We start from the raw sequence: 16,776 nt of genomic DNA, 5'->3' as shown, positions 1-16,776 counted from the left end.
AGCATCCTTTGGGGTGAAGGAAAGACCCAGCAGGTGGATAACTCCTCACACTCCTCTACTCCTTAGGCTCACTTGGGAAATAGTTGACCTGGAGACCTGGTACCCAGTGGACAAAGCAGAACAAAGCCAAACCACATTTCCTGGGTGACTCTTTGCAAGGAGGAACTGCTGCAGTGACCTGCCTCAGCTGTAGTGTCTGTGAGAAGTACAGAGAAAAACAACAGAACATGGCCTGAGAAGAAACAGAGGAAAACTGAGCAATGTGGCCTCCCTAATTCACACATCTACCCAGATGTCCAGAGCTAAACTAAATCCAAAGGATCTTTTTTTTTTTTTTTTTTTTTTTAAGCTGAACAGTTCTTTTCATTAGGGACCAAGGTAATTAATTGCCTTAGCAAGGAATGGCATGCACTGCACCACACTGCTTGCAGAAGTTGCTGATACCCAGAAGCAAAGATAATACTACATTCCCTCTATTCTCCACCCTGAGAATTCACATCAGTAACAACCCATTAGATCTCAACACTGTTTCCAAGAAATGCGGCTAAAACAGCATTTCTTTGGAGGTAACAAAAATAAATATTACTCAAAAGAAAGCAATTTACCTAGGAAACTGAGAGCTCCAAACATTAGCATATCTCAGCTTTCTTGGGATTTTTTTATTTTTATTCTGCATTTCTAAATGGCGTGGATTCAGTCCCTGTAGATGGGCCGTGACGGCGCACATCTGGTTTTATGGTTAAGGAAATAGCTGATTGAATCGATACACTCGACACAGCTGACTGGGGTAAATAAAAGAGGCTTTGAAGGAAGCCTTGTTTTCCCCTGGATGGATGAATCCATGTTCAGTGCTGTTGCAATTGCCCTGGAGTGCGTGAAGTGACACAAGGGGGGGAAGAGCTGTCAGTGTATTTCTTCATGAAATGAGCGTGCTTGCTCTCTGTCCATCATAACTTTGGTTTTGTGAGAATACAGCTCTTAAAAACTGTCAGATGCTTTCTGCCCAACCTGCCACAGTCAGCAAGAGAGGGAGGTGGCAGGCTGGGCCAGGAAAGTGGGACTGACCCATGAGGTAAATGGTTTCCATCACCGTTATGATCATGCCTAATGATTCTGCATGGAGTAATTGTCAAACATGAGCTTCTTTGTTCTCACAAGCCCATGGGAAAGGATGGGGGAAATTGTAGGAGAAATCTGTGTGTCCAGAAGGGTAGCAGAGGGAGGCAGTGGGGGTTCAAACCTGGCAGCAAATCCTGACTCAGTGTAAATGAACTGCAAAACTCTGGTGGAGCCCCAGGGTTTTGGAGGCCACAGGCTCATGTTTCTCTGCTTCAACCTTTTGGGCACTGTAAACTGTAAAAACATTGGAACAAAAAATGTCAGTCACCTTCTGCAGCACTGGGGCAGCCAGAGAATAGCACCTGAAGAGTTTGTGGGGCTGCACCGTGGACCTCTCAGGATGATCTCCTGGGTGGGCACAGGCTGCACGCATCAGTTTACAGCTCCTTGTCTGCCAGATGTGTGTGAGATTCCCACAGAGCAACTGGCTGGCTGTAACCATTCCAAGAACTTACCTTTAAGCTGATAATTGGGGATAAGACACAGGCCTTTTACAAATACCTCAGTTTTATTTGTTGCCTTTGTTCTCCTTGTGCAGACCATACACAGAGTCTTTCAGGCCCCTGCTCTCTCTGGAAGCCCATATTGATCACAGCTGCAAAGTTACCATCCTAGGAATAGTTTTTCCCAGGCAGTGGGAAAGTTATTTTCTTAGGCACCTCATTGTCACATCATATTCTGGGGAACTACTTCAGAGCAGGATCTGTTAGCTTTATGACAAATCCCTTTATTTACATGGAGGGATGGTAGTTTTGGGTTTATCCTACTAAAACATTGCAATGAACAGGCCTGCAAACAAAAATGCTGGTGCAAGATTCATGCAGAGCTATCCCCAGGTCTGTTTATCCCCCAGCTCTCCCTGTCACAGCCCAAATCTCTCCCTACAAATGCAAATTGCACTTTGGGTTTTATCTTCTTTCTGCAGCCAGGTCACCCTCTCACTATAAAGCCCAAGCAAAGGCAAACTAGGTGGTTTGTTCTAACACCTGGGGACCCTTGGTGCTCTGTTGCCCTAAAGCAGCACAGATGGGGCTCATTTACCTGAATTTGACCTCTTAGGAGGGGCCTCTTGACTCACCTCTCCTGGGTAATTCTAGTGCAAAGCTGGAGGTGCTCACCTAACCCAGGTAAGGCAGGAGCTTCCTCGTGTGTGTGATTACACTCCACATACAAGGAGAACATGAAGAAATACAAATACAGCTTGATTTGGATGTGCAGTATGCTTCTAGTTTGTGCCATGAGAAAGTGTCACCTCCTGCCAGAGGCAGCCATGCTCCACCAAGGGCTCATGTCCTGCAGGTGTGAGGCAAAAGTGTCCTTGGGAGCTGAGCTCCTGCGTGGAAGGTACTTGGCTGTGTGCTCTTTGTTTGAAAATGAGTGTGAAGAGGAGGCTCTTCTTAGGTATTGTTTTTAAGGACTGCCATTAGTAGCTGAATTGATGCTGAGTGTTTAGGGGGTGATGGAGGCTACCTGGAGGCCCAGTAGGAGAGGAGTTCATGTGCTGTGGCTGGCTCTGGTGGGAGTCCCACTGGAACCTGTGCTCCTTGGTACTTACCAGGCTGGGCAGGCTTCTCTCAGCTCTGCCAGCCCTGAAGACAAATTATCCAGACCTCAACTTGGGGACTGTCAGAGAAACAAGTCATTGTTAAAGGACATTAAAAGCTCCAGAAATAATAGAGCTAACCAGAAAAGATAAGTCTAAACAATGGATTGCCAGTCCTCTGAGGAGTCAGGACTTTATAGAAGTATGCAGGCATTGAAGTATGCAGGTTGCTGTAGGAAGACTGAGATTATGACATTTAGTAATACCTTCTTCTCCTTTAGCAGGTAACTTGGCTCTGGACAGAGAAATGGAGGAAATATCTGACAGATTTACACCATGGAGAGCAGCACTTATTTGGTGAGTGACCTTGGCAGAGGAGGGGTGGTCACTGTCCTCACTGTGGCTGCTTTGGGGACCTTAATTTTTGTGTCCTCCCTATGGCCTGCCTGCTACCAAGCTTTCCCTCTGCATCTCTGCTTGGCGTGTTTGGCCCAGCATTAAGAGCATGTGTCTGCTCTTAATGGAAATTGTGTTTCTGAGTGACATGGAAGGAGTTTTCCAAACTCTGCTAGTATTTCAGTGCGTGATCTGGAGCTAAACAGGCTGCCCTGCTGCACCTCGATTGATTGCTCCTGAAGAAAGTGGACTCTTAATGCCTGTCCACAGGGGCGTTAAGAAATGTAAAAAGTATTTGTAAATTAAAATGCCTGAATGAAAGGCTCTGGTATGTGTAATCATAGAATATCACATTAAGTAGGAAGGCAAATGTCAGGGGAGTTCCTGGCATTCCATGGAGCCTAGCTTGTCTCGCATAAATAGATTTAATAAGCTCTGCTAGAATTGAAGACAGGTTACATTTAAGCATATTTATTGGAATTTACATAAGTATACATCAAAGAGAAAATAATGCAGGCTCTCAGTTACTTCAGTCTAGTTTTTGATAGCTAATACTTCATCCCTTCCAGCATATCATAAAGTTCCTTTTCATGGTCTCAGAAGAGCATAAGGAATTGAGTGAAAGAGCTGAGTTGTTACTCTGTGTGATGGTCTGGGGGTTCAGGGTAGAGCTCTGTCTGTGTTTCACTGGTTTCCTCGTGTTCTTGTTATGCCTAACTCTCGAGAGCCCTGAGAAAGACAAATGACAAAGGCCATCAGAACAGTGATACATGATTTAGCCTTTCCATTCAGGACTAAGCAGGGCCCTGGTGAAGGCAGAGGAAACTGCTGCTTTGGGAACAGGTGATCACTCAGTGGTCAGTGCAACCATCTTGGCCCTTTAGCTGTATTTCATGCTCTTGGTGTGTGTGAGAGCAGGAGATGTGTGCTGTGCAATCAGGAGTTACTAATGAGCAAGAGATGAGGTGAGTTCCTGGTGTCCCAGGGAAGCTGGGTGCCAAAGGGATCTGGAGAGCAGGTACCTGCATGAACACTGTCCCCAGCAGCCTGTCCTGCTTGCTGAGTGCTGTGTAAAAACTTGCATGTCAGTATTTCTGTCAGAAGAAGAGACATGAGTCTTTCTTTCACTGTAAATGTCCAGAGGCCAATAATTTAATCTTCTGTGCTTCTGTTCCCCAGCTAATAAAATGGGGCTGCTCACCCTGCTCCCCTCTACTTACACAAAGCTTTATCCCTGCTGACAGTGTTATGCTCCAAGAAGCAACCCTTAACACAGCCAGCTTGTACATCTTGGGTGACCTGGTCTTATCCAAAAAGCCAAGAAGAGCCCTTGGCAATCACAGCTGGAACTTAGAGGCCAGTCTGTGGTCAGAAACAAGAGCGTGTTTTGTTCATACACAGCCAACTCTGCCAGCTGTTTCCACACTTTAGCAAGTGTTTCCTACTGAAACACAAAATGGTTGATGGGAACTGAACCAGATAGAGCCATTCCAGCTAACAGCAAAGCGTTACACCCACAGAGAAGGTGAAAAAGATGTTAGATGTCTCCAATGCAGTATTTACCAAATTACCAGATGTTTGGAATCCCTTAAGTCATCCAGCAGGCCTTTGGAAGGCAATGTTACTCTTGAGTATCGTGGCTCTCCTGAAACAGCATTAAAGTGAACTAATTTTAGCCTTGAATTATGGGATTTTTTTCTCTAACAGAAGGTGTCCCTGAGGACATGAGGGTATATTTTTATTTCCAAAACGTTGCCTTTGTATATTTTAAACGGATCATCTGGATGAAGTTCTCATGCTGGTTCAGACTGTCTGATTTATAGCAACAGCTGTTCACCTTTGCAAATGGGAGATTCTTGGAGATACAGAACGCATTTATGAACCTGATATTCCACACCAAGGTCAGGGTTTCTTGCCTCATTTTTGTACAGGTGTAAAATCCAGATAGGCTCCCGTGAAGTCAATGAAATTGTTCCATGAAAGGCACGAAAATCAGAGCTGCAGGAAATGGCAGAGCAGTTATTTCTTTCTCCAGTGGACTGAATTTCAGAACCCATAGCGATTGGAGGTGATTAAGGTTGAGAAATGTGCCTAAGGAGTGATAGGGTGTTCCTGCTGAGTGATTGGGAAAAATGTGGATTCTTGCATGGTGCCTGGGGAGCCATTTCTTCATATGGCTAAAAAAGATGGCAATCAGAGAGCCCAAAATTAGGAAGTAAAAAATGAAAGAATGAATGAGAGGGAGAGATACCTTGAATATTTAATCCCTATATTTAAATATTTAATATTTAAATATTTTAATCCCTATATTTCAAAAGGTAGGATTCTTACTGCTGAAACTTCCTGCAAAAATTTCTTTGATTTTCATTGTCGATGTCTGGAAAAAATAATTTACCGTTCTGGGTTTAAAAAAAAAATTAAAGCAGCTTTCAGACAGCTGTATCAATATATTTTTTACATCATCAGATATTTTTACTATTTTATATAAACTTTGCCAGGAAAAAAAAAAGCTTCAGAATTTCCCATTACATTTTCGTGTTTTTGACTGAGCAGATACTTTTGGGTTTTGCTTGAAAATTTGTAACTCTCTTACAAAAAGAAAATAAGTTCCTTCAGATATTGTAGAAGCTCCAGGTCTAGCTTATCTGTGGGGACTTACTTATTCTTTTTTAGGTGTTGCTGGAGCATTAGTATCCAAATGAACAATCAAGGCTATATAACTTTATTATTACCAAACCTGCTGTATTTCACACATTAGCACTCTCTTCACCTCCAGCCACTCAATCCATCTCTGTGTCTCCATATAATACTCTTAGAGCTGAGCTGTTGATGCCAGCTCTGATTTAAAATGCCACGATGATTAAGTGTCCTCCATAATCCACTAAATGGAATAAATAACATTATTAATTCAGTATGCAATTGTCTGGCTTACAACACTGAGCTTAATATTTAATACAGTGTAATGGACCTGATTTCCAGCTACTAGATGCTTTCCCTTAACTTGCCTCTCCAGTCATCACTATTTGCTTAAAATATTGTTCCAGCTGCAGTGCAGCAGGAAAATTCCTCAGTAAAACTGAGGCAGAAATGAGACATGAGGAACTGTTTTGAGTTCCTGGGGGAAATGGGAACTCAAAACTCCCTGTCAGGAGTGCAGGCATGGGCTGTGTTGATGTCATGTCAAAATTGTGGTACCCCAGCCTTGCTCCCGAGAGCACACAAAGTGTTGTTTCCCATTTGGATCATGGTGGCCACGTGGTCCTGGAGGAGAAACAAGAACAAAAGGTGCCTGAGCTCCACTGACATTCGTGTAGGTCCCAAAGGATCCTGCTAGAGGTAGTGCTGCTCCTTTGGATGGATATTTGTTTGGCAGAGTTATAATGTGCAATCAAAAAATGGAGTTAAATCAAAGACCTGGGACTCTTCCCAAAATAAAATCAATGGGAAGAATTCACCCTGGTATCTTTTAAGCAGTCTGGATACAAAGCAAATTATTTGGAGCTGGATACTGCCTGCCAAAACCTGCAGCTTTATTCATCTGAAATATTCCAGCATAGGAAAAGGCAATTCAGGACTATTCTCTGCTTTGTCTGGTTTAGATCTCAAACTCCCAAGGGCAGGGGCTGCTTTTCAATGCCTGACACTGGGACCTTAATGCTGCTCCAGCTCATCCAGTACAGGGATAATGAAGTGAGCTCCTTGCAGTAATTTGGTTTTGCTCTGTAGGCCTGGGCAATAGGCAGTCATTTTAAGACCTCAGAGATTTGGCTTCCAGAATACCTGATGATGGATTTTTATAGCCAGTTTTACTGCTGCTGAGTTGTTGTTAGCAGAGAACTAATCTGAATGCATAATATGTGGAAAACACAGTTTATATCACCTGGCAAATATATGCTTCAGCTTCTCATCCAATCCAGAGCTAGAAACAGGATGATTGGTAGGATCTCCATGGCCAATCACAAGAATTTCTTTGGAAATGTTCAAAATTCCATTTAAAATCAGAGTTTTTTAAATGCCAGGGGTTTGTTTTCTGAGTTGACCTGGATTTGCACAGAACTAGCAATGCACAGGCAAAAACCAGCTGGAAGTGTAACTGCAAAGAGAATAGAGAAAGCTTCCCAAGGGGATTTTTTTTCCTTGAAAATGGGCAAGGAATTAGATATTGTTGCTTCAAATATCTAATGAACAAAGGAGGAAAGCATGAACCTGGGAGCTGGCAAGACAGCCAGGTCAAGTATCTGCTGGCATTACTTGATCCAAACCACTGGGCCTATCACAAAAATGATTTTGCTGCTGGTTATTCTGGGACCAGGCTGTGATGTGATAATTCTCCTGTGTCAAAACATGCCTGAACTGACTTTCACTGCTGGACATCCATGTCTTTGCTCTCAATGCAAATTTATTCTTAACAAGGTTGCACTGGAGCTCTGTTCTTTGATAAAGGTATTTTAAATGTCTTACGTAAGGGTCTCTATGCAGAGAAAGGATATTTGAGATGTTTAGTTCTTCCATATTTTCTCATATTTGTCACAGAAGGTGCCAGAGAGCTGGCAGTTCGGTACCAGGAGTCTGATCCAGCCTGAACTCTTAGAAAAATCTGTAACTACAGTAGAATTTTTTATGGAGGATCCCTGATTGGAACACTTGGGCTACTTCAGATTAGCCCTTGGTTCTAATGCAAATACACAGAGAAATTGCAAGGAAGATATAAATGCCTAAATGCCACTTCTGTGGAAGACCTTTTTCCTCTCTGCTTAAGGATTTCTAAACATACAAGACCGTGCCCTAATTGCTTACAGATTATTGGGTTACCACAAATGCTTGCACTGGAAGTATCAGGAGATGCTGCTGGCTTCTTTTTTTTTTTTTTTTTTTTTTTTTTCTTTTTTTTTTTTTTTCTTTTTTTTTAATGATAACAAAGTGCATGTCCACAGCCACACCCTCTCCATAATGGGATATAACACTTGGAAATTTCTTACATTTCTACTTGCGCCAGAGACTCTGGGTTTTGGTGCTGTATCTTCTCATGTGCCCCCTCCATTGCTGTCTGTGTTTATAGCCCAAAATGCAGCCAAGGGCCAGAATTGTTGCAGAAGTACAATGTGTTCATGCATTGCTTTGGATGAGAGATGGTAGAGTGCTGCCACTATTTTTCCAAGTATTGAGAACTTTTCAGCAAGCTCTGTCTGGTCTCTGTGGTGAGGTCAAAGCATTGGCAAGAACAAACTCAAAGGATGTCTTGCACCATTTCTCAATGTCTGTGGTTGGTTGTGTTTTAAAGTGTCAGCTCTTCCTGCAGAATGGAAACAAGGTTTTGTCTAGGAAACATCTAAATGCATTTTCTTTTTGGCCCGTGGGAAACCTTTTGAAATCTTCCAGATGAAAAACAGAAAACTCCCCAGGCTTGAGTATGTGTATTTGTTGGTGCTTCACAACTGCTGAGGGCTAAAAAGTACAAGGAAGTCCAGGGATCTGTGCTGGTAGGGTGCAATGGTAGATGAAGATGCAGCAGTGTCTTGCTTTCAGCCCTCTCCTACTGCCCTCCAAAAGAAACTCAATGGCAAATTTTTCATCCAAGCCACAAATGAGAAAATGCAATGGTTCGTGTTTCCTGTACTTTACAGTAAGTTTACTGTAGCTGATCAGGTTAATTCATCTTGGCCCTGCTTCTTAGAATGCTCCCTGGTATATATTCTCAGAGGAAAAGCCACCTGTTTTTCTAATCTGCTGCAATATCTACATTTAAAAGAGGGGAATATTGTATGGAGTCCTGCTTCTGTTCTGAATGGCCTCTCTGTATTGGGATGACAATTTTGCCACATCCCAGTCAGTCTTTTATAGGTGCAGAAACTACAAGAAAGTCCCTGGAGTGGCTATTTGGTGAGGGCTCTTCTACCATTAGGGCTGCATCATAGGGCATTTCTACACTGCTTTTGTCAGCAGCCAGACTGATCTCCACTGGAAGCTGAGCAAGGGAAAATCCCAGGCCAGCTGGGCTGAAGGAGCTTTTTGTACCTGCAAGGCTGAGGGAAGCAGTGGATGAACTGGATCTGAGTTTGTGCCTTAAAGATTTCCCCACATTATAAAAGCTTTCAGGTCTGCTTCAATACATCCCTGGCTTGGTTCTTTCGAAGGGCAGCAAGAGCAAGTAACTTTGGGTGTCTCTTGCAGCATCTCTAGGACATCTGGGGTTCCTTATCTCCGTGAAAGTAGGAGGTTGTTGGCTTAAGAACCTGTGCATGTGACATGGCAACCACACTGGCCTGTGGCACTACTGGGTTCTTCTATGAGCCACAGGAATTAAGAGCTCTGTGACATGCAGGGCACTGGAGTCCAGTTGGTTGTGTCAGCAGCCCATCTCAAATATCAGCAAGAACAGATGACATTCCCTTGGAAACTCCTTTACAAGGAAATACTTTGGATTCCAGATGTTTGGGATTTTTCTGCATATTTGTAAAGTTAAAATGTTCCTGTAGGACTTGGTCAGCATAATTATCCATGCAAGGTTTTTTTGCTTTCAAACTGTACTCAATTTTTTGTGAATGTTGGTTGCTGTCCACACTACAGCCTGGAAGTCCTTGCTGGTGACAGGAGAAACTGAACTTGCAATGTGCTGGTAGCAGTTTAAATTATTTGTGTACTCCCATTAAACAAGTGACAGAGCCAGTATTTCTCTTCCCCTACCTTCCACTTCAGTCATAGTTTATTGCAGTAAAAAACTTACTTGTTTTGTCCCTGAGAAGGCTGGGGGAAAGGGTTTGTGTTTCTGCTTGCTTAATTGGGAAAAGGGATTTTATGTGGCTGCCTGCACTTGCTGCCCTTATTACACGAATTATTCCTCTATAGATTTGAGAGCATCCTCTGAGCAGTGAGTCATAAGACACAGCAGACTTCCCTGGAGAGGCAGATGCAGACAGCCTTATCCAGAGCATCAGCTGTGCCTTTCTTCTCTTTTCACAGACAAAGCAAAGGCCCACAGGGGCATCCTGCCTCTCTGCAAGCAGAGACCTTTGTCTTCTAAGATCAGCTACCTAAAGACATATCTGGTTTTCAATCTGTTTGGATGAGATTTTATTTCTTTCTGCAGTCCCTGCCCATTTCTGCCTCAAAACATCACTGTAACCCCACTGCATGATTTAAAACTTTATTGTCCCTTTCAGGAGATACTTATCTGTGTTCTCTGCCTGTCTAAAGTACCAACACTCAGCTTCTCCATGTGGTTGCTTTGGTAGGCGCTCTGAGTTTGGCCTAGTGGTCGTTTAAGAGGTGCACAGTCTGAGGGATGGAGAAATTTGAGCAGGGTCAGCAGTCAGATATCCTTTCTCTTGGTTTAGCGCATTTGCCAGTGTACAGCAGCCAGAAATGGTTTCTCCCTGCCCTCAGACCCAGAGCATCAGTACAAACATCTCAGTAAATCCCATTCCATTCCTTGCACAGCATTTCAAAAGTGTCCTTAATGCCATGGGAAATTGGCCCTGCATGTGTCCAGAAGGGGATGGATCTGGCTGGATCACACATTCACCCCCTGGCTTTGTTCATTTGCACCAGCTTCTGCACACATTGATGGGCTTGAAAAGCTCCCCAGTTCCCACTCCCCCAGTGCCTTTCTCTTGTGCTGGGCAGACAGGAGGATCAGGAGAGACTGGTTCCTTTGAGGGGGAGAGCTGGAGTGCAAAATGAGCAGCCCACAGCCCCTGCCTGGCAGTACTTCATTCAGGAACACTTCTCTCTCCACAGGGGCTGGTCTGCTCTCTTTATCCACCCTCTGACATGATCCTATATCCAGGCACTTAAGAAGAAGAAAAAAGCAGCAAAACTGAAAGCTGCTATTTTTAAACTCTGCCCTTGGCTCTTTGCAGCACTATGCTTTCCTCCCTGTGATTCAGTGTTCCTTTGAAAACTAGGCACCAGGGCCCTGTGGTTTCCTGGTACTTGGAACATAAAATCTCCTAATTCTTCTCTCACAGCAAGCTTCAGAGGCCAGGGAGTGATTGATATTTTCTATCGCATCATTAATAGTCACGGCACAGTAGTTTCCTAATCTGTTTTTGCACTGCTTCTTATTTTGAATCATTTGTCTTTCAAATTTCCTCAGCCCTCCATGTCACACAAAGCTGCTGTTTGCTCCCCTCCTGCCTTTTAACTGCTGAGTTGAGATCTTCAGGAGCTGGGAAGTTGTGGGGTTTGCCTCAAGGGGCTTCTCCATGTTTGTTTTAATAAGCGTGGCAAATAATCCTGAGGGTATGTCCCAGAGTGATCAAAATCCTTGGGAAAAGAGAGTTCATCCCAATTCCTGAGAGTCTCTGTTCACCTCCATCACTGTGCACAGTGAGAAAGTTTGTGCCATAATCCATTTTCCCAGCTTCATGGCCAACCTTGGATCTCCCCTTCTTCAAACTGGACCTGCTTTGGAGTCCTCTGTGACAAAGGCAGCCCACCCATCCCACAGTGGTCAACAGGATTCCTCTGTCTGGCCATCAGCATGGAGAATCTGTAGTGTCTAAGCTGCTTTTCTGTACTTCTTACATACCTCCACCAATCAGTTCTAGTCCAGGGAATTCCAAGTTTAAAACCTGGATATTAGACCTACTTCTGTGGTGAATAAGGTGCTCAGGGCATGGGAACTAAACAAATCCCTGGCAGAGAAAGGAAAATCTGGCATATCTCCTGCTGACCGTGCCCATCCCCACCACATCTTCAGGGATAAAGCTATACTGGATAAAGGCAGAAAATGCAGTGGGACCCATTTGCAAGGGGCTTGGGCATCCACAGAGGAGATGGGGGAAAACAGGATGGGAGCCAGTTGTTGAGAGCCAGCTCCTCCCTCCCACACTGCCTTGTAAACACCTGGAAGCTTTACCTGTACATGAGCTGCTGTCCCAGATTAAACAATGCTCTGTGCAGCTGGAGCTTGGCATGACTGCAGTAATCCTGAACTCGCTGTAAACTGCTTTTTCATTCAACCCAACTTGGAAAAAGGCAGACAGGCTGTAGTCTAAACACCCCAAGAGTCTGTATGTGCTTTGTTCCAGCACACTCTGCTCTTCTGTGATTTAAAACAATGTGTCTTTGTGCTTATCTTCTGGGCTTGGCAAGGCAGGATTTACCTCTGAGTTTTTGTCTCAACAGGAGAAATTGCTGTCTAACAGATCCTTTGTGGACTTCCGACCAAAACCATCCAGTGCAGCATATGGTAAGTCATTCAATGTTTTATAAACTCAGACCCTCAACTACAGCCATTTATGGTGAAAACTGGCATATCAGTAGTTTCTTTTTGGTTACAAGGGTAGTGAATTCTGGCTTATAGTTTTTATGACATCTCAGTTTGGGTTTTTCCAGCCCTTCCTTGATTGTAATGCCTTTGACTTTACATTTGTTCCTTCTGGTGCCTGCCACAGCAGCTTAGCACTGTGGTGTGTCAGCAAAGGAAGAATCTCAGCCACATTCCCCTTGCTCCAAAACACACCGGCCCTTATGACTCCTGTTAAAGGGGAAGGGTTGTGCCCTGATGTCACACGTGTGAGGACGTGGCTTTGGATGATCTCTTACTGCACTGATGTATCCATTAGTCATGTCCTCCTCTGATGCAAAAAAAGGGGTGAGACAGTGGATAAATGAGTGTGGCTTGTTTAAGTTCTCAGCACTTGAGTGATGCCTGCAGTGGAGAACAGTTGGGATTTATTGCAACCTCAGCATGTGGAGGGATACACTGTACAGTGGTGGAGAGAAACTGTGCTGGCAACCTCTGGGCTAGTGCAGAGCAGGACTGGGTCTGCTATGCCAGCACATTTCTATCACTGCAGCTTTCAGCCTGTGATGTTGTTCTGTGCTCAGTGTTTGTAGGGCACTTGTGTGCCCTAATTCCAGCACAGGGTTAGGAGGTTAAACCTTTTCTATAGTTGTTTGGATCATATTAATTCCTTCTGTGTATCTGCTTCTGGTATTCAAAAATGGTTGTCATGCATTGCAGGGATCACCTAGAAATTTGGTTGACCATCTAGCAGCATCGAAAATATCTCCTCAATTCCTTTTTTTGGTTTTGGTTTTTTTTTGTTTTTTTTTTTTTTTGGTGTGTCACCCTCTCAGCTCTGTAGCTACCCTGCTCTTGGATTAACCAAGCTGAGATGGTCAGAACTCTGCTCAGAGTTGGAAAAAGGGGTTGCTCTGGCGTGGAGCTGCTGTTAAGCCATGGCCTTCATGTTTCCTGTTGGATTTACTGTTTTGCTCTTGGTGTAAACCCCTCCCCTCTTAACTGGCAGATTTCTGTATTTCTGAGTTCTGCCTAGTAGCAGAATTGGACTGAGCAAAATACCACAGGAAGGACAATGCTGAAATAAGTATTTATTAACTCTGTTACCAGATGCAGAATGGTAGGCAGCAAATCCAGCCAAGACACATCTAACCAAATTTAACTGAAGGTCATTAATCAACAGAGGTTTTCTGACTACATGCCCAAGAGATGTGCTCTTGCCTGACCATATCCTATCTCAAATGCACATGTTGCCTTACTGAACTCAGCATTTTTCTCTTCCCATCACCCCTGTTAAAATTCAGCGAGGTGCTAAGAAGCCAAGAGTTTATGGTTTCAAAGAGAATGAGGAGTTTTTAAAGTTTCAACTTGGGAAAGTCTGAATCTTGAGAGACCAAGCTTTTCAGCAAGTATTTTGCGCCTGAAATTTTGTGTTTTGTAATACCTGGGGATGGTTGTGCCAAGTCACCTTGGACATGCAGCAGTGAGGTCTTTGGTCCAAAGTCTCCTGGAAGTGTGTGGCAGTTTGCCCAAGAACAGGGATGGGCAGATTCTCTCTCTTTCCATTTCAAAAGCTAGCAAAACTAACATGACAAGTTAAAGAACATGTCCCATCCCACTGCTCTGTGTGCATGCTTATCCTTAATGATGTGCTTTTAAGGATCTTGGATAGGAACCAAAAGGAGAGCTTTGAAAACCGCTCATACAGAATAATTGTATTTAACCTATGCTGTCAGTTCACACCGTATCATCTTCAAGAATAATAAATAAGCAGTCAGCATTCTTACAGTAACCTCTCACTATTCAGTACCAGGAGGTGAGGGGACATGTGCCTCCCCAGACGTCAGGTGGGCCCTGGGGGTGGTGGGAGTGCTTCTTTGGGTTTTACACTTGACGGTAGCAGTGGGGGGATGAAGTTAAAATGCAATCATTCTGAGTCAAACAGTAAGGCCTAGGAAAACAGATGTGGGATGTGTGCCATGAGCCAAGATCAACTTCACAAAACTCAAAAGATTACTTCTACAAAAACTGGAGGGGGGGTGGAATTATCCAGTCAGGGCTGTGATGGATGGGGGCAAGGAAATAGTTCAGGAAAGTGAAACAACAGAATCTGCAACACAAAAATGTTAACTTCATGGTGTTGTTGCTTTGTCATAGGTAGGAAATTCTTTCAATAGGATATGAAGGGTATGTAGTATCTTCCTCTGACATGAAATGGGGGAACAGCGGCTTTTATTTCTCTGAACTGTTTCTGCACTATCTCAAGAGTGCAGAACTGCCTTCCTCTTTAAAATCCTGAGCATATAGGGCTAATCAAAGTACAACACTTTGAGACCACTAAGCTCATCTTAAGTACTGCAAACCAGCTGGGCACTAGGTTGTATTTACCCGCTCTTCTGGCCTGCCTTCTGCATCCAGGTTGTCTCTTATGGTGCTGCTGTGCATCAGGTGTCTCACTGTACTGGGTCTTACAGCTTTGTGCAAAAGTGGCCATGGAGACAAAGCACTTCCCAACTCAGCTGTGAGCACAATTCTGGCTGCTGCATCTTGTCCAGGGTGAAAGAAGGAGAGATCCGTGTGCATCTCTAAGCCCTGTGCTCCTGGGGCTCCAGGCAAGAGGCTCAGAATGAGTTTTGTTTGCTGTCTGGGAGCTCTTACCCTGCAGCCTAGAAATCCTTTGGACTTAACTGCAGGCTGTAAAACAGGCTGGGGAGACACTGGCTTCTAGCTGTTTGTCTCCAGAGGTAAACCACTGTTCATACAGTCCTAGCCTCTAGCTCTTAGGATGAAATTCCCTTTCCATGCCAGAAAAGCAGCAGCTCCAGCCTACAGAGAGCTCATTTGCCATGGTTGTGCTGTGGGCTTGTTTTCCTCCGCAGTAGCACTGGTGTCTGGCTGGAAACCATGGCAGATGAGGCTCTCAGTAAAACTCCTCATCCCTCACCAGAATGCAAGACAAAAGAGCTGCATCTCTAATGGACAGGCTCATATCTCCCTCTGAGGAGAACCATTACAAAAATATTTCCCAGATATTTGGCTGGGCATTTCGCAAAACTATCCAGTTTCATGATGCTGATTTTCCCATTGTCTAGACAGTTGCAAATCCAGACAGCATTATCAGTGTGAACCTACTGCACGCACCCAGACACACAAAAGCCCATTTTTCTGCTCATGGCTTTTACAGGTATTTTCTTGCTCGTGGTGGTCACCTTCTGAATTGCTCCAAAGTGCCTGGACAAATCCCATAGGGATCCCATTCCTCCTACAAGGCTGGAATTTGGTTCAGGCAACACTGAATTGTGTGGATGCTCTGAAAGTTGAACTGGAGAGAGGACCTGGCCCCTCACTGCCTACCTTCTCCTGCAAGGGAAACAAACTGTGCTCAGGGTTGGACAGTGCTGTGAGCCAAGCCTGGACATCCTCCTTGGGACAATCTCCTGCCACAGTGGAGTTCCAAGGATGAACGTGTTCTTTCTGTGGCTTGCATGCTGGAAGTGCTCATGGAAAGATATTCTGGGGCTGTAGGCATGTAGATGAGACCCTGCCAGTCTCCTGACAACAAAAAGGTCCACGTTTCTGAGGAAGGTCCACTTTAAATACAAAGGGCTTGACTGCAGCACCCTTCCACCTGTTTTGGAGGGTACAAGGACTCACCCTGTGTTTGTGGAATGTGAATCTTGCCAAGCAGCTCTTGATTGTGTGTGGGTTTACCAGCGTGACTGAGGTACCAATATTGTTCTACTAATGAGAGTCCAGCAGTGACCTTGTTCTTTCCCTAGTAAGGGCTCCACCCAGGCTGGGTGATTTGTTTCCAGGAGCCACTGCTGGCTCCTAAAGGTGAACAAAAGGGAAGAAACTAAATATTGTGAAAAATAACCACAGCGTGGTTGTTTCATCTTCTGATTCAGAGGTATCTGTTACCAGAGCCTGGGAGGTGCAGGCAGAGAGAACCCAGTGGGATCTGAGATAATGTTCCAGACAGCCAGTCCATGCTGGAGTGGAGGAGGAAGAGGGCAGTTCTAGGTCAAAATCTGTGAGGTTTCGCAGTGAAAGTGTTGGGAAGGGGGGGCTGGAAAAGTTCTTTCTTCCTCCAGGATGGCTGTGGTCTGTTCCCCAGCTGAACTCTCACTCTTTGCTCTAATCCACATCTTCCCTCTGCCAGCTGGGTTTGTTTTGCAAATTCAGATCAGATCTCCTTAGTTTGTCCTGTGTGTCTTGCTCAGTTTTCACAGCTCCAAGTTTCCACCAGATACACTTTAGAGCAAAGCATCCTACTTGCCCCTTTGTGACTGAAAAGGGAAAGTATTGTGGCTCTAATAATAGCAGAAATCTTCTAGTCTAAAGTATTTTGCAGAAGGCTGGTTACATCAGCAACTTTACTACTGCAACTCTCATTGTGACATTTGACTTATTGAAAACTGAAAGATTCAGCCCCATGCAAGTTTTATGTCCATGGAACACACCCAGC

General features: G+C 44.3%; 1 long non-coding RNA gene across 1 annotated transcript in view; it reads left to right on the top strand.

Moving 5' to 3' along the window:
- Nucleotides 1–16,776, top strand: part of LOC121470760 (uncharacterized) — an 89,457-nt gene that overhangs the window by 52,307 nt on the left and 20,374 nt on the right. Inside the window, exons 4-5 of the long non-coding RNA XR_005981964.2 lie at nt 2,944–3,019; nt 12,188–12,251. This is a non-coding gene — a long non-coding RNA (uncharacterized lncRNA). The remainder of the gene's footprint in view (nt 1–2,943; nt 3,020–12,187; nt 12,252–16,776) is intronic.

The sequence above is a fragment of the Taeniopygia guttata genome, chromosome 15 (genome assembly GCF_048771995.1).
Source record: "Taeniopygia guttata chromosome 15, bTaeGut7.mat, whole genome shotgun sequence".
Taxonomy (NCBI): Eukaryota; Metazoa; Chordata; class Aves; order Passeriformes; family Estrildidae; genus Taeniopygia; species Taeniopygia guttata.
Note: the sequence above shows the minus strand (reverse complement) of the source record. Positions and strands in the feature narration are given on the sequence as shown.